The sequence below is a fragment of the Adiantum capillus-veneris genome, chromosome 8 (assembly GCF_014529385.1).
Source record: "Adiantum capillus-veneris isolate H3 chromosome 8, ASM1452938v2, whole genome shotgun sequence".
In the NCBI taxonomy this organism is placed as follows: domain Eukaryota; kingdom Viridiplantae; phylum Streptophyta; class Polypodiopsida; order Polypodiales; family Pteridaceae; genus Adiantum; species Adiantum capillus-veneris.
The window spans coordinates 3,105,692-3,129,103 of NC_140938.1; the positions used below are offsets into that span (position 1 = coordinate 3,105,692).

General features: G+C 39.9%; 1 pseudogene; it reads right to left on the reverse strand.

Moving 5' to 3' along the window:
* Positions 1-19,092: 19,092 nt before the first annotated feature.
* Positions 19,093-20,158, reverse strand: LOC147451585 (uncharacterized; annotated as a pseudogene).
* Between the last annotated feature and the right edge of the window lie 3,254 nt (positions 20,159-23,412).

The window sequence follows — 23,412 nt, forward strand, 5'->3', positions numbered from 1 at the left end:
CTGAGAATCATCTAGAAAATGAACTAGATGTTTCACAACACTCTTCTCTTCAATTCTAAATTTACAAATGTCCTTTTTATTAGGAGAGACACTAGTCTTTGATGACCAAAAAGCATATACTATATTCCTTGTTATAGAATTTACATGGTTCCCGCGATGAAGCGATCTTTGACAGGCAAACAATGGTAACACTTCATCGTCATATTTCATGTGTAGTTGAGAAGTTTCCACTGCAATGTTCCTACTATGAACACCTAATAGTGTTGTAATTTTAGTTTGATTCACTGTTGAGCCACTTGTAGTGTTTAAAATCATGCTCAAAGAGGTTTTCTTGATGAAAAGTTTGTTTGCAAAATGAGGGACCTTGAGCTGTGTAAGTGTACTGCAGATGCCAGACACAAGACCGGATTCAACATCGGTGACTTGGAGCTTTGAAAATGTATTATGTTGGAGTAGTTTCTGGAAGAGATCCTTTTGCTTGCTAGCCAAAAGACCTCATGTTTGGTTGCACCAACATCGGGCCACTATTGAGAAAATATTCTTCCTTGACTTGCATGTTGAAGCTCTCCCAATGATGTTGGGAATCCTTTCCTTGCTTCTTTGTTGATGCTTCTTAGCAACCCAATAATCTCTCATGTAAGTGAGGTTTGTGAGAGATGAAGTGACTGGAATGATCATGCTTGGACTAGTATCCATTTTGTGTTTAGTTGTTGGCTCCTAGTCATCAAAAGACGGGAAGCTCTCTGAAACCGGTATCTCCATTGGCGTGTGCAAAACTGTGTGCAGATTGCACCCACACACACACACACACACACACACACACACACACACACACACACACACACACACACACACACACACACACACACACACACACACACACACACACACACACACACACACACACACACACACACACACACAAAGAGAGAGAGAGAGAGAGAGAGAGAGAGAGAGAGAGAGAGAGAGAGAGAGAGAGAGAGAGAGAGAGAGAGAGAGAGAGAGGTACCTTGCACTTCCCCGCCCTCCCCCCTCCAAAAAAGTACCCCACGTATCCAATGACCCCACCTGGCAGTTTTCTTGTTGCCATAAAGTAAAAGACCACCACTTTTTGAGTATACATATAAACATATAAAATAAAAGGAACTTGATTACTAGTATACTTCATTTTTTTCATCAATAGATTCACCAAAGGTTTGTTGTGTCAAGAACACCACATTTTTGTACCACCAATACCTGCTTTCAGCCTGTAGTTTCTAGGCTTCTAATCACATTTTACCCCCACTTTTGAGTGCTATTTAGAGCAATAAACACATAAAGTGGTTTTACAGGGCTATACTTGCTTGTTAACCGATGTTAACTTTGCTTATACATACAATAGACCCCCTAAAGTGGTTGAAATCACTTAACCTTTTGCTTCAAAGTCGCTTTGAAGTGGTGGCTGAAATCACTTTACCTAGTGCCTATTCTTATTGTGCACGGAAACAAAGTTATACTACATGGTTCATAATACCTAAGGTTGGTCTAGCAGATGTAATGGATACTTAACAATAGCCTTTTGACTAACATGCCTTTGGCATATGTCTTTCTTATTTGGACAGACTGGAGTCTTTGTTGTCAAAACCAAACACTAGATCCTTAATGTCCTTTGTGATGCATGTAGAACGATGAACTTGTCGTTGGCTGCATGCTATAATGGAAAACCAGCTATTCTCATCCTCAAAGTATAGTCGTGCATTTGCAAAATTGATGTTTCTTCTATGTATACCCACTGAATTTGCAAGTGCTCTATTGGTTGTTGACAGGCACACTAGTATGTCAATTATTTGGTCAATCGGATATGGTATGCTGGTTAGTCTGATATCCTTCCGTCGGATTGGTGTGGGTCGGATTATGGTCAATCAAATTGTGATAAATTGGATATTTATAGATGGTTTGTATTCCAAAAGTTGGGTTGTTATAACCATATTATAGTGGAGCAGTTCATAAGCTCATGTTGTGCTTTGTATGGATCCGACTATGATTTATGAATCTATAGTGTTCTTTTTGAGGGATATACTAGTTTTGAGTTCTATTTTTAGTGACTTTCTTGCTCTATCTGATCTCGTCTGTGTGTTACGTTTCTCAATTTGATCGTAGTATTGAAGTCTGTGAGGCTATGGAGTAGTTGTGTAGCTTACTTTTATCTGTGTTGATGAACCACAACACATTTGGTGATCTTATTGTGTTATGTCCTCTTTTTTTGAGGTCAAAATCAGTTGTTAGGTATTCTTTCTCTGGCTATGGAAGTTTTTCAGAGATGATGCATGTCCGTGAGGGACAGGAGAATATCTCAAATATATTATACAAGGGTTCAAGCCCGAGCAGGCACCATAGATCAATTTCATTATAACTCTGCCACTGAGGATGATGAAATTGACCCACCACATGTAGAACCACTACTAAATTCCAGTGTGGAGAGTTCTGGTGCAACCGAGGGAAGGGCAGTGAGGAAATTATTTGGGGTGTTACTCTTGATAGGAGGACCTGCAAGTAGTAGAAGGAGACTCCACTTTGACCCACTGAGGGTTTCAACCATGCAAAGAACTAGGAGAATCCCAAATCTTATCCCCATGGCCCACCAACCACCTCCTAATCCACAGATTAAAGCAGCAAAGTTCAAAGGAAGTTCTAAGGAAGATGCAGATTGTCATGTGGGCAATTTTGAAACAAGATGGGAAGCTAGTGGATACCAGGTTATGTACACGGATGCTATCAAATTACATCAATTTGCAGCTACATTGGAAGGTAAGGCCATAGATGGTTTAGCCAATATGGTATGGCTCACTTTGCCACTTACAATGCACTTAAGGTATCCTTTTTACAAAGATTCAAAAAGGAGAAGACTCCTACCGACATTCTCAGAAAGCTACATCGTATCAAACAAGGTACCACAAAAATTCAAGATTTTGGTTGAAAGATTACACGGCAATGAAAGACCCACTGATGAGATGTTGACTGGCTATTTTTTGAAAGGTTTAAGGAATGGTATTAAGAATGTTGTGGCCAGTATTGTTATTACAGGTGGTTTTAACAACTTGGTACATGATGTAGCCAAAGTTGAGAAAAGGCTTGGCATGATGAAGTCCATCAAAAGAGGAAGCAAAAACTCTAGATTTGTTGATGATTCATGTATAGCTTCTTCTGCTGAATTTGCTTTAGAGAGTTCATCTGACCATGAAGATAAGAAGAAGAAAAGGACTCCTGATAAGAAAAATAAGGACAAGACAAGTGATGAAGTTGATTTGATCCAACAATTGAAGAGTATCGGATATTCTGTGATAGATTCTAAAGAGAAGAGGTTCTATGAAATTTATGAGAAGGATGGTCATACAACTGCTCAGTGTTGGTATAATCCCAAGCGGAGGAGTTAACCACCTTTTAATGTTGGGCGAGGTAACCCTTTAGGTGAGGTTAATTAGGCGGCTCCATTCAGAGGTAAACCACCTGGTTAGGGAAATTAGAGAGCACATGGGAGAAATTAGGACAACAAATAGAGAAGACCCCAAGGGGTGATGCCTTGTGTTTATTGTGGTGATCCCAACCATTGGGCCAGTCTTCGTTGTGTGTTATGGGTAAACATAGGGAAGAAAGGGGTATTCCAATTGTTACTTTTAATCAAGAGAACCACCAAACAGGTCCACCATAGCCTCCTTAGAATCAACCTTAGGCACAAGCCAATGTTACTATCATCGATATTTTGATTTATCAGGGACCAATAACTAGATCAACATCAAATGTCCAGATTAAGGAGTGTGAGGAGGAGGAAATTAGTTGCAATAATTTAGTACAACAGGAGCAAGGGATTGAGATGTACGTTGTAGCAAGGCCTAAAGCCAAGGGTCCTATTGATTGGGAGCAGCAAAAGGGGTACAAGATCGGGTGTATAAGCATGTTCAGAAGGAGCAACAACATCAGGTTTTGGAGGACACTTCTGATTCTTCCAGTGAACCATTGCATCAGTAGAAGGGGGTTGAGAAGTATAATTTTGATTGGTTTGAGGTACTCATTAATTCTCCCTTACATTTATCTTTGGATCAATGCTTTCTATAGTTCTTGCGTTTAAAGAAAGGCTGTTGCATAAATTGCTGGGTAAGCACTATGAATTTTTGACTCAGCAAATGGGTGAACCTGGTGTGAACACAATTCATCCTTCTAATGTGTATTTTGTAGTTCCAGTTATTAAGGTTACCTTATAGGAAAGGGTATTTGATGAGGTATTGCTGGATGGAGGTCTGGGGTAAATATTCTACCAGAGTCAGTGTATCTTTCAATGGGCTTAGGGAAGTTGGAACCAACACTTTTTCAAGTCAAAATGGTAGATTAGAGAAGGGTCCAGCTTGTGGGTATCTTGAAGAATTCTTCTATTCAAATTTCAGTCATACAATTTCAAGTCAATTTTGTAGTGCTTAAGATGAAGAAAGGAGATGCTTCCTATAAAACATTGTTGGGTAGGCCTTGGTTCAGGTTTTCCAAGGTGAAACAAGATTGGGAGGAGAATCAGGTGGTTCTAACCAAGGGTAAACTGGTGACTACTATTCCTATGTTGGGAAGGAAGCATATTTCTGGCAAGGAAAGGCCATTGTTTGCCCAATCTATTAGTCTTGCAGAATAAGTGGAGGATGATGAGGAGGAAGCCTTCTTGCAGGCTAATCCGGCTGTTGTTCTAGTTTTTGAGGTGGATATTGCAAGTATCTTGCAAAAGGAACAAGAATCTGAAGAGGTTGCTACTGCACCTATTTTGGGTCAGGAAATTCAGAGATTCAACATACTCAGGTTAATGGATCAGAGTGTAGCTTCTAGTGCTATATAGGATGTTCAACAGGAAGAAAAGGATGCTAGAGACATGGTGGAGAAGATCTATAACAAGAGGTTTGGTGGCTCTAAAAGAGTTCAGCAAGATGAATTAAAGGAACTGAATTTAGGAACTAAGGATGATCCTAAAATGGTCAATGTCAGCATTTAGGTGGATGGAGAATTTTTATAGGACTTTTTGCAATTGTTGTTGGAATATAAGGATGTAATTGCCTTGGATTACTGAGATTTCAAAGGGATTAATCCAATGCTGCATCAGCATCATATTGATATGAGAGAAGATGCAGTTCCAATTGTGTAGCAAAGGTATTGGATGAATCCTAATTTTGCACAATAGGTCAAGCAAGAAATTGACAAATTGCTAGCAATTGGGTTTATCAAACCAATCCATGAAGTTACGTGGTTTTCACCGATCATTGTGGTATCCAAGAAAAATGGGAATATCCAAGTATGTGTTGATTACAAAAAATTGAATGCAATCACTACCACTGATCCATTTCGAATGCCATTTTGTGATGCAATATTGGATACAGTGGCAGGGAAAGAAACGTATAGTTTTTTGGATGGTTTTTTAGGGCAGAATGAGATCACAGTGGTTGAGGAGGATCAACAAAAAATAGCTTTTATAACAGATTGGGGAGCTTTTGCATCTACAATTATGAATTTTGGTCCAAAAAATGGACCACCATTATTTAATTTTACAGCTTATAAAACATTTGAGCCTTATCTGCTGGGTTTTCTGGGAGTTTTTGTGGATGATTTCTCAGTGTTTGTAAAAGGGATTTGCATCTCAATCATCTAAAGTTGTGCTTTGAAAGATGTCGGATGTTCAAACTCTCTTTGAATCATTAAATTAATTGAGTAGGTTTGTGGGTCAAGTCAAATGGAATAACAGGTACATTAGATTGGCCAATGTTTGCATGCCTCTTACTCATTTGACCAAAAAGCATGTAGCTTTTGTATGGTCTGAACCTCAAGAAAAATCATTTCAGATGTTGAAGAAGATGTTGTTAGTTGCTCCTATCTTACAACCTCCTGATTCCGACATGTCTATTATGCAAGCAGGGTGTTAACTCCTGAGAGGAACTATGGAGTTACTGAGAGAGAAGCTTTAGGAATGGTTTATGCCTTGAATAAATTCAAGCACTATCTTCTATGCAATTGGGTTATCTTTCATGTTGATCACCAAGCTTTGTTATATCTCATTAAGACCTTTGCTTACAGGAAGGTTAGCAAGGTGGATGTTTTTGTTGCAGGAGTTTGATTTTGTGATTGTTCATACACCCGAAAAAGAGCATGCCATAGCTGATTATTTGAGTCGGATTGAGACATGAGAAGAACCTATAGTATTTCAAGATGATTCACCAGATGCTAAATTATTTGAAGAGCAGAGTTCTATTTTTGATTCATGGTATGATCAAATGCTGATTTTCTTAATTGATGGCATTATGCCCACTGAGTTTTCTACAGATCATAGGAGGAAATTTTCTCTTACAATTAGACCTTTTCTGGTTATTACTAGAGCCTTGTATCGGAAAGGAATTGAGCAGGTGATTATGTACCTAATTTTGTGCAGTCAGCTGTGTTGCAAGAAGCTCATTTTGGAGCAAGAGGAGGTCATTTTTCAGGTGACATTACAGGTAAAAATATTTTACAGGTTAGTTTATGGTGGCCCACTGTCTTAAAGGATGCTCATTCCTATTCTAAGAGTTGGTATGTTAGCAATATTGTCAGCCTAATTCTAAGGATAGAATGATTGATCATCATATTTTACCTTGGAAGCCTTTTCAAAAGTGGGGTATGGATTTTGTGGGACCTGTAAAACCTACTACTAGTAGAGGGTGCAAGTATATCTTGGTTGCCATTGATTATTGTACTAAGTGGGTGGAGGTTGTAGCTTTGAGAGACAATAAGGCTCAGGGTGTAGCTAAGTTCCTTCATCACAACATCATGACTAGGTTGGGATTTCCTATTGAGTTGGTGAGTGATAGGGGGACACATTTTTTGAATGAAGTTATTTCTGAGCTCACCAAAACTCACATGATTATGCATAAAAAGTCTACAGCCTATTGTCCTTAGGAAAATGGACAAGCTGAGATTACTAATAAGACACTTATTAAAATTTTGAAGAAGATTTTTCACGAGAATAAGGACTGGGATGAGAAGTTGGATTTTGCTTTGTGGTATTTCAGAACAACTTTTAAGGTGACACATGTATGACTCCTTTCATATTGGTATATGGTCTTGAAGCTGTGGTTCCTATGGAGTTTGTGGTCCCTAGTCTCAGGGTCAGCGCTGAGAAGATGACTCCTAAATTATCAGTTCAACATAGGAGTAAGTATCTGATGCAATTGGAGGAAGACAGGTTGGTCATTTCTTACATCACAGAGGTAATTCAAAGAAGAAGGAAATCTTGGATGAGTATGAATGTGAAGTTTAATTTTTTTAAGTTAGAGATTGGGTAATGCTTTACAATTCCACGTTGGGTCCTCATCCTAGTAAGTAGAATTTGAGATACAAAGGACCTTATCAGATTGTTCAAGATTTGGGTCAAGGTACATTTATTGTGGCTGATGTGTTTGGAACTAAAGTGGACAAGCCTGTGAATGGTTTCAGGTTAGAAAAATTTTAGGGGAAGCCACCTCATCTAGATTGGCTTACATATAGTTGTAGATAGTGCTTTTTGTGAAGTTTTTGGGTTCTTGCATAATCCAATGGAGTAGGTGATTGTTGAGACTTTTTCAAAAAGTAATGGGTTTCCATTGGGGGTAATGTCTGGGTTACTGGAAGTCAGAATTCTCCATAGGTGTGAGTGTTATGATCTCAGAGCTTTTGAATTTCAGCTTAGTTTTTTGAAACTTATAGTTTAGAGGTTCTAGGTCAGATTTTATTGGCTCAGACGTTGTTGGATCAAAGATTGCTACATCGGATATCTTTTCATTGGATATCTTAAATGTGTGGATTTCATATGTGGCCTTGAGCTACGTGCATACACTAAGTTCTATTATGAAAGTGAGCACCTCACTTACTTGGAAGTGCAGGTGTGGTTGTGTGAGGAATCACGGGTGAAAGCATGACTCGGTGGACACCAAAGCTGTGTCCAGGACATCACTATTTGGCAAATTAATAGCTGTAATATGTTTGACAAAGATAGAAGAACCCAAGGCGTGTGATATATCATTGGATAGCTCTTGAAGAGGAGAATCTAAAAAGCTGTTTGGCGCCAAATTTAGAATTAATTTGCAAAAATTTTACCGCACGCCACGTCTAATAGTGCAGCTATTCAAAACTAGTAACAACCCATGAAAATGTTCCACCCAGTCATGTTTTCACCCTCACATAAACCTTTCCTACATGTATATCTGGTAGGCCTTCAAAATCTCTCTGCCCTTGGAGCACCTTCCACCATACTGAAAGCAAAGATAGTTCTAGCCATGAAGCCTCCACCTGATGATGATCAAGGGGAATCCTCTAAGCTGGGACTGAGAAGAAGGGAACTTCACTATGTGGGTCGACATCTCAGAACCTAAGGATGAGGCCGAGTTGTTGCCTGAGGAAGATGCAGTTCCATTGTCTTCAAGCAAGATGCTTCAGAGCTTGATGGAACCCTTTACAGATTTCAAGGTGGAGATAGATTTCCAGGCTGACAAAAATGTGAAATGGTTGAAGCATTAGGAGGAGAATGGGGTCTAGGAGGAGGCTCTTTATTTGGCACTTTAAGGAAGTCAAAGCTCTAGTATTAAGAAAATAATCAAGGAGAGATTTTGAATTCAAACAGGCAAAACGACTAGTTTATTTGAATTCAAATTCCCCCCCCAAAATGAAATTTAAATCTAGCGGACAAAACTATATCAAGTAACATATCTACAAAAAAGCTCGACGTGTAGATTATAGATCTAGTATAATCTCCATCCAAATCGGAGATCGAATGTTAAGTTATGGAAGGCCAAAAATCATAAAGTTGTTCCACCCTTTTTTGGGGGGGGGGGGGGAAGTGCATCCTTTGACCATTCTTACACCTCTCTTACTCACCCACCATTCTTGCACACATGGCACGCACCTATTCGTCAAAATGATAATCACCTTCATAATCTCATGGTAAGTAAAGGGGCCCTCCTAGATCTCATTCTCTTCCTAATGATTATCAGGTTGTATGATTTTGCTATCTTGCCTTGGGTTGAATGGAAGGCTAACATATATGCAAAAACACAGATGGAGTTATTGAGAAAAACAAGAGGAGTTATTTTAGAGAAGCTCACTTTATGTCCTGAGTAATTGCTGTAGTATTTCAATTGCCTTTTATATCTGTTATTGTAGTGCCTAAATTCTCAGATGATGCTTTGAAGAGAGAGTTTGGTCCCAGAGAAAGAGGGAGGCAGTATTATATGCTTAAGAATGTTGACTACAGCAGAAGGGAGCAACTTAAATGGTTTTGGAAAGACTATGTTTTCTGGCAAAGTATGATTACATGTCCAAGGATAATTTTGCACCTTTATGCTCTGCTGAAAATGGAGGAAAAGTGAGCTGGGCCAATTGGGTCTATGACAGGATTCATGCTGAGATTTTCAGTCCTGACAAGAGGAAGACTCACTTTAACATCAGGTTGTCTGCATTTTTATCAGCATGATTTTCTTTTGCCTTGAAGGTGGATGCAGGTGAAGTTCTTGTGCCTAACATTACTCCAATCATCGAGTCAGATCAGGTGCATGATCAGGGGGAAAAATCTGAGAAATCAGATGTGTTTACATGAAATTTAGAGAAATTGAATACTTTTCAGGATTTGTTGTCAGCTGGTTACTCTGAACAAGAGGCTAAGCAGGTTTTGGTTAGTCTTGAGTATAGGCCAATATTTGGAGATTTGCCAATGTTCACACAGAAGTTAGTTATGGATGACAAACCCCTATTAACCTAATTGGAAAAACTTTCACTATGCCTAAGAAAAGGAAGTTGGATGCTACTGCTCATAATGTAGTCAAATCCTTAGAGTTTTTTGGAGTTGGGCCAAGCATGGAAATAAATTTGGGCCAATCAGATGTATTTCTCAGAATATCTGTTTTTGAATTCTAGAAAAATGCATCAACCAATTCTCCCTACTCAGAACCTGCTTAGGTAAATGTGTTGACGAGCCACAACATTGGTAAAAGGCCTTGCATCTACTTCATCCCTTGAATTAATGCAAGCCATACTATTGCCCTCTTAAAAAGTATTTGTGTGGCCAAGTGGGGGACCTTGACTTTTGACAAGGTGTTGCGATTATTTGAAAGCAATGCTCTCTTTATATAACGTTCTGAGTACTACATGTTACAAAACACTGGTTTCTAGAGTAGCTAATCAAATATCTCTCCTTGGAGTTTCTTTGTCAATCTTTGTGTCTGCACTTTGACATAGCACGTAGAATCTTCCTTTTCAACTTCTCATCAAGCTGGACATCCTTCCGCTTTTCAACACTAGGAGTGTGCCTTTGCCTCTCTCTTTGTTCCCTTTTCTATGTAGCCTAATACTCTCGTAAGCATCCTACGAAACTTTTAGGAAACTCTGCTGGGTGTGCACTGGTGGGCACATAGATGGCTCATGAAAACTTGCATAGAAAGATATGAAGACATGAATATACATCCATAACAACCACGAAGAAGAGCCCAAGGAATCGACACGCCATAGCATCTCACACACACAAATAGCTCGAAAGAAGGGTCCATCCTGTGTGCAGAGAGAGAGAGAGAGAGAGAGAGAGAGAGAGAGAGAGAGAGAGAGAGAGAGAGAGAGAGAGAGAGAGAGAGAGAGAGAGAGAGAGAGAGAGAGAGAGAGAGAGAGAGAGAGAGCCCGGGGGATTCACTCTATATACAAACGGGATGCCACCTGCGAGCGGACAACTTTGATAAAACCCCTATATACGACTCATACTAGGGAATATGACCCCCCTTTCTACACTTATACGACAATCAATGACGAAAACTATCATACCCCTATCTTATATATAAAATTTATGCCTCACATGATCTAACCAAGTAAAACTAGTCAAGGCATGGAAAAATCATGCAGCTTGAGTAAGAAGCCCTAATCATGCCATCCACTTTGTATTATCACTGATGAGTTGAAAGCTTGTTTGTAAGGTTTGCATGCATGTACTCTTGTCGCCTTATGTGAACAATAAGGCGGGAGAAAAGTTTTTGTACCTCTTTTACCAACGAGCTCGTCTAAACCCGCCCTGAGACTCCGCTCTCTTCCTTCTTTTTATCTTTTGGTGTGCCTTCAAAATTATAAGTACTGAAAAGCTCTTCCAACATGGGGTTGTTAACATATGAGGAGAAAGGAGAGGGAAAGCACTAAAAAACGGCTTGAGATGCTCCTCTGCAAGAAGCCGAGCATAAACGAGCCACTACCTGCAAAGAGACTCGTGAAGCATTAGGTGAAGAGCGGTCGAGGGCTTGAAAACCCGATATAAATGTATAGGATTGTTCAAAAAAGTGTAGGGCAAGAAAGAGAAAGTGAGCAAAAGATAGAAAGTGAGGGAAGGGACCTAGAGTTTTAGGGGACTAGCCTAGTCACTACCCTCATCTAACGAGGAAGCGAGAACCTCAAAAAATAAACCTCCACAATGAAGCCATTTCGGTGATTGCACCTTCTTGAGAGCCTTTTAAGTTTTCACCCACCAACACAAGTTACCTCCGGCCTCCATGCTGGTAACATCATTAAATGCACTCAAGAACCCACTACCCTTAGTCATAACTTTCTTCTGAGCACTCATTGCAACACTCACCAATAAAAAAAACAAGGAGAACAAGGTAAAAAAAGTGATAAAATAACGAGGCCTACCATGTAACTATTTAGGGTCACAAATTATTTAAGTGTAGCTCTAAAGAGGTCAAGATGGGAGATAAGCACGGGGAGCACGCAAGGGTCGAATTACGTGGCGGAAGGTGGAAAGATCATGCTAAGCACACTGAAGGCCATGAGCAACAGTAAAATCCCACATATGCTTGTTGTGAAGTCTAATGGTCTGCCTGTACACCCACCTCGGGACCACCATATAGCTAGACCAACTCTGGTTACATTTTGAGAGAAAACCAATTTAATCTCAAGTTTGTCATTATATGTTAGTTCCATGGCTACCTAACAGAGTTCAATTACTGAGAGCCATAAGAGGTGATCATACTGAAGAAGATAGCCTACCATAGTGGGAAAGGGGAGCGGGAGCTAAGTACTACTACTCAATGTTGCAATTGACCATTTCCCACCATCGTCTATAGGTGTTCTTGCCAAGGCCAGAGGAGGTTCTGCTTGTGCAACTCGATGCAAGTCAAGATCTACAATCCAATCCCCCCATGATCAATCCCCTTGCGGAAATCACCAGGGCTCTACTTTGCTTGTCTCCCTTTCTCAGATGATATATCTTTCAAACCTCCCTCCCTCCCCTAATTCTAAGCTTGGAAGCCAAGTATAACCAAATACTTGCATTTTTGCCAAATTTTGGGGTATGTTAATATTGATATAGGATACCAATTTTTCCGATTATGACTATGCTGAAGTAGAGGATGATGCAAGTTACTATTAGTGATAGCACTTGGGTGAGCTTGAGCTACCCAATACTGACAACGATAGTGATCAAGAAGCAGCAAGCCAGAATCCATATGAGCAACAACAGGCAACAATGGAAGGGGAGAAGAGGGTGGGAGGAAGCATGAGGATTTGGGATGCGACACCTCCACCACTGTATTCCAATGACCAGAGAGGTTGGCGTATCGCTGCAAAGGTTTATACGACAAGAGAGATGCCTACCAAACAACAACCAAGTAGCAATTTACTTTATCCAGCCATGCCATGTTTGATATGTTTTGTTGAAGAGAGTGGATTGGGCAGATCGTCCAGGCACCACTGGAGTTGGACGTGGACGCATTGCAGAAAAGGTGGCAGCATGCAATGCAAATAATCCAATGCCTCCTCGCAAGCGTCCTATTGTTTTACTTTCTGAAGAGTCAGAAACACTGACTGAATTAGCCAGCCAAGGACAAGACCTTGCCAGCCAAGGAGAAACACCGGACATGCTTTGTGGCTGGATTCTTGAGCTTGAAATAGAGTTAAGTGATGCACAAGCAAAGCTTCAACGATATGAATCATTGTATGGACCTTTGCCAGATGATACTACCACTTCACATAAAGATGTTGTTGAATCATCCCGCGAGCTAGGAATTACATATTTTACCATAGACGATCTTATAGCAAATCTATCAAACTCATAAGTCACTCAGAAGCTTTTTGTAATCTCAAAATTATATCAAACTCTTTTCGATTGAGTAATTTCCCAGAACCTTGTTGTAATTTCAAACCTACACCGACAAGATATTATCGACAGTTTATTATTTTCAACTGAAGAGATCACATCTCTTAATTGTGTATATATTTGAGTGTGAGTGAATATGTGTGTCTGAGAGAGAGAGAGAGAGAGAGAGAGAGAGAGAGAGAGAGAGAGAGAGAGAGAGAGAGAGAGAGAGAGAGAGAGAGAGAGAGAGGTTTTGATGTGAACGACAACGAGATAACACTTTCTTTCACCATATACAAAAACTTGTTGAGTAAGTATTACAATGGTACTCTCACAAATCATCTCCATCTTCAAAAACTGCAACCATATCATCTACTTGTCCATATCTGAGCATTTTGAAACTATCTCCCATTCCATATCATCATCATCATCAACTTCTGCAGAAATAGCTTCATGCGTTTGGAAGACTCCATATTGCTTTTGAGCGGCTCTAGTTGCAATGTTTTGAGGCTTATGAATAAGTCTCATATTGCAAAAAACATACACCAAATCAGTAGCCCGTTTAGTATGAAGTCTGTTTCGCTTTTTAGTGTGCACAAAGTCGAATGCTGACCAGTTTCGCTCACAAATTTCACTTGATGCAGCTACTGATAAAACTCTAACTGCAATGTGTTGCAACTCCACTTTCTCTCCACCGTACTCCTTCCACCATAATGGTGCACTTGTTTTGCCAATGGCATCTATATGCCACGGATTCTGAAACATACCAGTTCTGTTGGCATAATCTACTCGTGATGAAAAGCTACTTTTCCATCTTCGTGCCCTAAGAGTTGGGAGCACACTGTTTTGAAGTTGGACATAACTTCTTTGTTGGCAGATTGCTGATGCATTTGAAACTTAGGATCCAATACAAAAGCCGCACCATGCAATGGCGTATGCAACTGCACCCAACACTTGTTAACAATTGTAATCATGGTAGCTTTATCCTTTGCACCAAAACTGACATTTTCTCTTAGCTTGCGTATAGCGTCTGACATATACTAGTAGACCCGACCAAAAATAAAAGAATCTATGAATTGCTCTCAAAAGATCTACAAATGGCTTTGACACAGTTACTATTCTTTCTACATTACGCCAAAAGACTGGCGAGTTTACTATTTGCTCACATCGACCAGTTGCTTCCTGATAACTTGGATACTTGTTGAGCCATCCATCCCATCTTCTGTCTGCTAAGGTTTCCATCAATGCAGGCTTCAACTCTTGCAAAGCAGCAAGAACATAGTATGCCGTAGCAAACCTTGTCGCGCAAAATATTTGCAAAGCTCTATTTGGTGACTTGGTTCGAAAAAGAGCATACAAAAATTGATGCTCTCTAATGAATTTCACCACATGATTAGCATCCAATAAAGTTTGCTTCACACATGTCATTTTACCAATATCTTTTAAACGCAAATTTAAAGTGTGAGCTGCACATGGTACCCAAGAAATCTCCGTATACTTGACTTGAATAGCTCTTCCTGCTCCTTTGTAGTTGGCCGCATTATCTGTGACAATAGCACTCACATTCTTTGGTCCACCTACCTTTGCAATTGCACACTCATACACCCCTGGTAGGTAGGTGATAGTCTTCTCTTTCAGTGAGCTGTCAATTGCTTCCACGAACATAGCCCCTCTAGGGTTAATAAGCATTACATTGATTAAAGGTTTTTTTTGACAGTTAGTCCATCCATCCAATGTTATGGTGCATCCATATGCTGGAACAAACTCTAGCACTGTGCGTTTGAGAATGGCTTCAGTACTGTCTTTGAATTTATCAAGACATTCAGTTCGCATCTTGTTATAGTTAGGAAGCATAAATCCTTTTTTGGCTGTACTCATCAAAGCATCTTGAAATATTGGATTGCGCATAGCATTGAACGATATGCCACACACAAAAAATGCTTGTGTCCATTTTAAATGCAACTCAAGCAACCATTGTTTACCTAATGCTTCAGGCATTGTCTGTCCATTGGATGACGCTCTGCCGGATTTGCTTGTGCTAAGAACTCCTCCTGATGTAGAAGCATGTCCATGAAGAGGGTTCAATTGAGAACTCTGATCGTTTACTTGAGTGACACACACCTCTTCTTGCCTCATTGCATACAGATGGTTCAATATTCGCATGAATATCTTTAGAAACATCACCTTTATGTTTAGTTGCAAGAATCAACTTTACTTTGCGAGAATACATGGGAAATTTTTCATGAATATCTTTTGGCGGTGCCCCGCACTTTTCAACATTGCCAGGGACTTTAAATAAATTCTCTTTAATTCTGGTTGCATCACCACTGAGCTGGTGGCCACACGATTTACATTTAAGTCGAGATGTATTTCTCCTAGCTTTCAACTCATGCACATAACTCCACTCTTGTCCTTTCACCATGATGCACAAAAGTAATTTGCTACTGAAAACAAAGTCGGTGATCATTTTTATAATCAAAATCAATTTAAACATTAAATTAATTTAACTAACAATGATTGAACAAAATTAAAATAATTAAAAATAATGATTGAACAAAAATACAATAATAAAAAACAATACCATTGGATTACATATAAATTGCATCGATTTATCTAAAGTGCAAGCTTGTAGCTTTAACACATTACGCTAATCAATAATTACAATTAAATCAAGTATTAAAATGATTATCATTATAAATTGTTATACCTACAAGAGCTATAAGTGACATTTTTAAATGTCAAAACAATAATCACTTAAAATACTTGATAATTATCGTATCTATGTAAAGTGCGAACAAAAAGTTTTTACACTTTACCATAGATTTTTAAGCGATTATCTATCTACAATGCGAGCATGTGTATGCTCTCACACAGTACGATAGATTTTACAGTCCAAATAAAGATAAGAGAATATCAATATTTTTGGACATGTTTTTTCTAAATTTTTACTCTAGTGAGAGCATAGCAGTGTGAATAGCTCTACACAAAACGTAAAAATATAATTTGGTTTCATTATATTCATTTTGAAGTGAGAGAAAATCTCTACACATCAAAATCCAACTTTAAATTACATAAAATTATTTTTATGTAATTATATTTTTAAACTAATTATCTCATGTGAGAGTACACTCTACACACAACAATAATATCCTAATTTTTTTAATTAGTCACTTTCAAGTGTCAATTAATTGAACACATTGACAAGTGATTCTTATAATTACATTTTGTATCAGGTGAGAGATTAAACTCTTCACAAAATACAAACTTTCAACTATTTACTAATTTATTCAAAACAAATTTATAAATTTGAATCACAAAACTTAAAATCCATTGAATTTTAATTTTTATCTAATTCAAATTGTTTTATTTTCTTACATATTACTCTTTTGATTGTTTGGTGAGAATACTCACATGGAGAACACTGACTGTGAATGATGGTGTGAAAATTGGCTGTCGCGTGTTGCTATATATACTAACATATTCGATCGTTATTATTTTAGATCGAAAATAATTTTGTTCAAAAAGTTTCTTGATCGAAAAACTAAGAAGTTATACGTTTGGCCATGTGTGCTGATGTGGTACCGTATAATTTAAATAAACGAATAATACGCCCATTATTCGCGTATTATACGTACGTCTCCCGAATAACGAATAATGCAACTTAGGATGTTCGAGGTGATGTGGGCCCTGCTCCAAACCTTGCACAACCTCATGGGAAATTTATAGAGGGCTCACAAAGGGGTGCCAAGTCAGTAGCCGATAAAGGGAGAACTGAGGCGTCGAAGGACCGGGGCCTTATTGAGATTCTGGGAGAGGAGCAAAGGAGGAAGGCTGAGAGCATTTTTTTGGTGACAAGGGATTGCTTTGGGAGGTTGAGGTGGTTGTTTAGGGGCCACCAGGATGCCACTGGCATAGGGTGATGGAGAGGAAGAGGAGGTGTGTGTGTGTAAGATTCCCATTCTCCAAAGTTTTAACTAAAAAATTTCACTTTCATTATGTAGTAGATTGTTTCAGTATTCAACATTTTCATGATAGTAGCATTCATTGCATGCCACTTTCAAGAACCCAGTGTTCACTGCTATTAATGATTAAGACAACATTTCATTCTAAATCTTTTAAATTCAAAATTCTGTGTACAATTGACATTTGTTCTAAATATATATGCAAGCTACATCTACCTGAATTGAAAGACAATTCATCACATTTTTTGCAAATACCTGTTATGTATGATGTCATCTGTGTTTGTTGTAAACAGAGATATTGTGAAGCCTTCACAAACAGCATATTTAACAGAAGAAAAAACTTGTCCCTTTTAAGTAAACACATCCTCGGATTCGATATCAATGAAGTTCTCCTAGAATACATTATCCATGTCTTAACTTCACAACAGACATGAATTGATTTGTTAAAAAAAAATACAAAATCTTTTCTCAGTACAACGATAACCATGTCTTTTAACTTGATGCCAGACATGAGTTAATTTGTGATTAAACACTGAAGGTCAACATAAGGCAGAAGCTTAACACTCTCTCAAGTGGCACAATAGCAGATAACAAAAACTACCACTAATTCAGACTAATCATGGTAGGAAACCCTTAAAATCTACTCAGCCAATAATTGACCTTTTCTACGTGTTACTTAAGAACAAATCAAATAAGCTCGTGCCTCAAAGCACAAATGACCCCAGCCATGCTGAAGACTAGAGCTACTTTTCAAATATTTGAATCATTCTAGCTTCACTCAAGTAAATAGACTTTGAAAAGGAAACAACATTATTCCAAGCAGACACCTCAACAATCCCTTTCCTCCAACTCAGGAAACAACTCCACCAGAACAAATTTGAGGCACTTAACAAGGTTGCTCTGCTCCTCCGTACAGAGTGAAGCTCAATGAAACCAAAATGGCATCTTCTATGATGGAATTGCAAGTACATAAAAGATGATCATCATCCAAAGAAACAGAAGGGCTTTATTAACTCCGAAAGGTAAAGAACAACACAACATCTTAAAAATGATAACTTACAGTCATAGCAACAATTTGATCAGGTAGCTCTTTGATATCCACATCAAAGCGCTCTTGGACCTATACCCATGCAAAAGAACGATTTCTTATTCTTCTACGAAGAAGACTTATCTTTTAAAGCTTATGTAAAAAGACATCACAAAATAGCTCTACCACCAACAACCTTCAACATAATGCATATGGAACCTGAGTCGGATTCTTGTGACTACCCTGTTTGTAATATGTTAATATGCGTAGGAAAATGTTTGTGTAGGATGATTGAGGTGAATGGAGCATTCCAAGTGGCTTCATACTAGACTTTTGCTTTGTAATGAAAGGTTTGCACAAGACTGCAATGCATCACAAAGAGGCCACAAAGGCTACTCCTGCAAAGCATCATCTATCATCTAATCACTCACATTAGTTTGAATTGCTTTGTAAAATACATTTATGCGTTATTGGGCTCGCATTGCGAGAAATGAGAACTAGCTACAGCCTCAGCCTTGGAGCCCTGTGCTTCCCTTTACCTGCATATTTTTAAAAAAAATATATATCATTAGGTTAACTATACACAACCTTCATTCAAAACAATAAGGTGGCAACAATTCCCATAGCCACAACTTCGTGACTTAAATTAGGCAACAAGGACAACCATTAGAGCACTAACAACAAACAAACACAAAATAGAAACACAAATTAACCATACAAACATGAGCTTGAGCATTAGGCTTAAAAAAAAATTAAAAAATACATGAGCAATTTTTGTGCAACAACATGGCACAACAATACGCAAAGCAATTCAAATTCAACCTTGACTTTTGAGCATCAAAAACCAGAAAAAAAAAACCCACTTTTTGAGAGCCAAGACTAAGTAACTCAGATTAAGTAACATCTGAGAACCCCAGTTAACATGAGCCTAAGTTGAAAGAAGAGGAACAAATGGGAACCTAGTAATGATGCCAAAAACATATGAAAGGATGCTAAAAATTGAGACTAAGTTGCAAGAAGGGAAAGAACACTGAAGCAATCACATCACAAAAAACAGGCTGAATGTTGTTGATGTGTGGAGCACCGCATCACTGCTCCCTAGAGCCTCTGTGCCGACTCTTGCAAGCTTGCTACAGGAGAACGGCAGTGAGAACAGAACTAAACAAAATGCAATTTGCTTCACACTTACCAAGAGGAGTGAAAAGGGCCACGAATGGTCAAAATCTGTGGACAACAAACTTCAGCATGAGCATAAGAGTTTCAAAAATGGAAATGACACATTATCAAAATGCAAGAGCTTTACAACTGGGCAGAGTGTTCCTCCATGAGCTAATGCCCTTATGCATGGACCCCACCTAGCCCACTTGCTACTTACCTCCCCCCCACTTTGCACAATGGCTAGAGTCGCAACACAAAACGTGCAGTTCAGCTAATCTTAATCCCACCTTCGTCAACAACAATTGCAAAATATCAAACAGGGTTTGCCACACTGATCTCATGAGTGTCGATTTGCAAGGGCACTCAGACTCTGGAGCCCCGAAGTCCCAACCAACAAGCGAGAACTAGAGACTTACCTTGAAACTCAATCAAATGGTTGAACGAAGACTTGCTGGCAGATTCTCTTAAAGGAGCGATCAAAGGAGAATTTGAGAGTGAGTTTGCAGAGAAGTGTACAAACCGAGAAAGCATGGGAGAGTGTTAGTTTGGCATGGCACACGTGGGAACCGCCATGGTGGCAATGTTGTTAGATGTCTAGCACGATGGTAATGGCCACAACACACACACACACACACACACACACACACACACACACATCCAGTGGCCCATGCTTGTGCCTGGGGGGGAAGAGAGAGAGAGAGAGAGTGATGCAGCTCTAGATAATGGCTTGTGGGATTCCTTATCACTGTGTTGTGCTTTATATCCTTAACAATAATGCACAACAAACAAAGCGTTATACCAAGCTTTCAATAAGAGAAACCTTGCCACACCACTAACCTCAAAAACCCAGACAAATATTCAAGTTGCCTTTGCTGCGTGTTCTCCAAGCAAGATGATCATGAGCTTTTGAGTGTAGGCTCACACCCAATGAGAGGGATTGACAAGTTGAGACACAAATAACAAGCTTGGGACCAGCAATGCAGCAAGGCAGGGATAATGTGATTTGAGGCAAGCTAGGTCAACATGTCGACGACGTCAGACTTGGGGGGACCACAACAAGAGGTATGCCCATGCATCCGAGGCCTTGAGGGCTGAAGTTCTTGAACTAGCCATGAGTGGAGCACAAGCCACCCTCACAGTCTCCTTTCACATCCTAGATAGCGCACTTACGTCGACAGTGGATGGGCGGCAGATCGCATGCAAAAAGGCCTTGCGGTCCCTCATTCGAAGAACAGAACCCTCTGTGGCAACGTTGGAGGATGGTAATCAACACTTTGCCCTATCGTCGACCTTCAGTTAATTGTCTTGCAAGCAAGAAAGAAACACACTTAGATGCCTGCTCTATCTAAGAGGGAAAATAAGATAGCCTAAAAAAACACAGCTCACTCACATGAGAGAAACTAGCAATAAGCTCTTCATGGATAGCGCCTCCGATAGTCCAAGCAGGCAGTGCAACATCATGGCATATAGGGGGGAAGAGCCCACACACAGAGAAGTTCCATGGCTGGAGAGGCCATCCCAAACGTAGCTCTATGGAGGAGTGCATAGTCAAAAATCTCTCATAACCCTAACATAGTCTTTAGTGCAATCCCATCACCCGTGACCCGATGCGATAAGACCCATCCCACCACTCATGAAAACATTCAAGGCAGGTCACCGTTTGCATCCATGATCCCACGTTGGCAGACCACGTGGATCATTCACAGAGAAAAAGAAAGAGAGGGGCATCAGGCATGTGTGCATGCAAACACATGGACGACCACCCCGATCTTTTTAAACTAATATATTATATTATTATATATATATATATATATACACTTTCACAGAGGAAAAGAAAGAGAGGGGCATCAAAGGCTACGCACATGAGATCTTCAAAACACAGATAGTACTTCAGCCGGGAATTTAGGAGGTTACCGCAGAAGCCCTTTCGCGCACATGAGAGCACTTAACCCATGGAAATCGCTCTCTCCTATTTTTCTTAGCACCTGGAATGTAGGGCCACAATAGCTAACTGTGTAGCAAGCCCTACTTAAACGCATTTGACGCAGCGGCAGTAAGATAAGATTCCAGCCAAGTCACGGTTTTTAGCCGCAGTGGTGGACTCTCAGGCTCATGTGCGCACCCTTTCAGACATGTGTGCTTGCAAACACATGGACGACCACCCCTGTCTTTTTAAACTAATATATATTTTATATATATATCCTTTCCTTTGTAAATGAGCAATGAACATTACTTCATATTTGGAAACTCAAGACATGTCCATCGTTAGATTTACACACTCTCCATTTAAATGAGTGCCCACTATCTTGTTTCAACCAATCAACATTTTTGGCCTATCAAAAAATGTCAATCTTTTTTCTATTTTAGTCAGCAAAAAGAGAAGGCATCTCTATAGCCTTTGCCCTTTGGGCAGGCCAAAAATTTACATATGAGATTTTTCACTAACAAAAAGGGAACACATCACTATGGCCTTAGCCCTTTGGGCAGGCCAAAAAAGTGATGAAATCGCAAGGCGTGCAAAATGACCATTAGGAGATGTACATAATTAAAAACAAGATAGAGAGATAGAGAGTGAGGCCCGGTCGACCTTGGTGCCCTTCCGAGCCTGAGGCTACTTGACCGATGAGGGCTACTGTGCAAGCTTCTGCGAGCTATTGGCATATGATACAACGAGCAACAGGCCATTGAGAGAGGGCACTACTGAGTAACTGAGGGCAAGCCACACTAAGCAACTTTTTTTTGTTAATGAGCAGAGTAGGGTGGTGCCCATTTTGTTTTGAAGGAAATCTCACCAAATCCCTCTATTTTGCACTTTCCATCTGGACAAGAGAGGGGATAGAGAGGATGGTTGGAGGATGTGAGTGTAGGCGACATCTTGCATGTGGGCCGATGCAAGTGCTGACAACTATCACGGGTGGAGCTGGTGAGAGCTATGGGAGGGTGCTCCTCTGTGTGTGTGTGTGTGTGTGTGTGTGTGTGTGTGTGTGTGTGTGTGTGTGTGTGTGTGTGTGGAATGGACTGGCGACGAGACCCTCGCATGCAGAAGCAAGGCAAGGCACGGGAAGGCTCCTTGCTATGCAGTCTCTCTCTCTCTCCCCCGTGAGTTTTTCAACATTTAAGGACAGGAAGGTGCAGCTTGGCTAGAAATGGAAATCATTGTCGGGCTACAGAAGCTGGAGATTTGGACTCAACTACATAGAGTTCGTAATGTGACTTGTGGGTTACGCCTTCTAGCAACGCACTCTTATCAAACATATACAGGGGATGCATGCCTTATCATCGTCATCCTCCCTCCCTTAGCTGCAAATCACATTTTCCAACATGGGTGTATTTTACTAGTAGCTTTCCTAAATGGAAAAGAAAATTTGAAGGTTTTTTCCCCCCTTGAACGTGGTAAATTATATGGAAAAAAAGACCCTTTTTTCATTTGGGAATGTGTCGTGAAGTTCTTGTGATGTGTGCGTCAACTCCTTCATAAACAAGAGCATAGACAATCTGTGAAAATTCAAATTTAGAAGTAATCCAAATGTAGAGGTCGTCTTTGCAGGTATGTGGAGATGGGGGGGGGGGGGGGGGGGGATGCATCCCGGGGTGAAGCGTTTGGGAAACCCTAATGATGCAAGTGTAGCGATCCTTGATGAGGGAGAGAGAGACTTTATCTGTGTCGAGGGAAAGACGCAAAATGAGTGTGTACGACGAAGTTGAATACTAAATCTCACAAGAGGGGCAACCCATAGAGATTAGAAAGCAAGAAATGGACCTTTTTAAACAGAGGTGAGAGTTTAAGAGTGGGTTGCATTGGCGGCAATGGCTAACCTCGGCACTCACATATGGCACATGTGTACATTTGGACAATGGGAAGGGGTCCCATACGATCCCACCCATAAGGATCGATGGTCCACTTTACAAGGCGCTAGCAAGGTAATTCTTTGTGGTCAAATTACCTCTTGTTGTGTTTCTCCTACTTCTTGGTTAGAGTCAACCAAGAGAGACAATGTGACATGCTCTAAGGTTCTCACTGCTCAGCACTCACAGACTCACAAAGAAAATCTTTGAAGATGCGGGATGAGAAAATCTGACAGAGCTTGTGCCACCTGTGCCACAAATGTTGAGAGAGAGTGAGAGGGGATTCATAGACAACGCTTACAAGTCAC